Source organism: Mastomys coucha, unplaced genomic scaffold (assembly GCF_008632895.1).
Source record: "Mastomys coucha isolate ucsf_1 unplaced genomic scaffold, UCSF_Mcou_1 pScaffold8, whole genome shotgun sequence".
NCBI lineage: Eukaryota > Metazoa > Chordata > Mammalia > Rodentia > Muridae > Mastomys > Mastomys coucha.
The window spans coordinates 77616310-77616979 of record NW_022196914.1 but is presented as its reverse complement, the minus strand read 5'-3'; positions in this window follow the sequence as shown (position 1 = coordinate 77616979).

Sequence of the window (670 nt, the reverse complement as noted above, 5' to 3'; positions counted from 1 at the left end):
CCTGAGCCCGGTACTTAATGTTTCTTGGAGCTTTCTATCAGTCGTACATACCCTCCCCCAATCTCTGAAGGTTTGGCCAGTTCCCTCCGGATTAAGGTTTCAGAGTCCCAAGGTCCCACAGTATTTCTCCCTTTGTTTGCTTGGGGCAACAGTTTTCCTGGCGCCAAAGAGCTCACCAAACAAAAACTAAGTTAAGGGGATACTGTGTAAACGGCAGAAGGCCATTCATCTTTGTCAAACAGTGTAGAATACAATGTTATCTCTTATCCACGAGGGCCGGGAGGTTGGAATTTCTTACTCTCCTATCAAATAAATTGAGATAGTTAAAAACAATTGTTTTCCTATTCAGCCGGAAAGGATTCTACATTAAAACTAGTGAGCCTTAAATCGGGGCAGTGAGCAAGCGTTACTTAGCAGCTCTTGTCCTCTAGGAACCTCCACTCAGGTAAAACTGAAGGAAGGAATTAAAGAATGATATGGTGTGAAGCACAGCTGGAGTTTATTAAAAAGAGGGTTTTCTCAGAGTAGATTTAAATATGAGGGCTAATAACAATAAGACACAACCAAGACCAGGTGCGTGGGTTTCAGAGCTGTGTTTTAACAGTAACCATAAAAACCATTTTGGTGGCTCTCAAAAGGACAGCTAAGAAGCTCCCTGTCCCCACCCCTC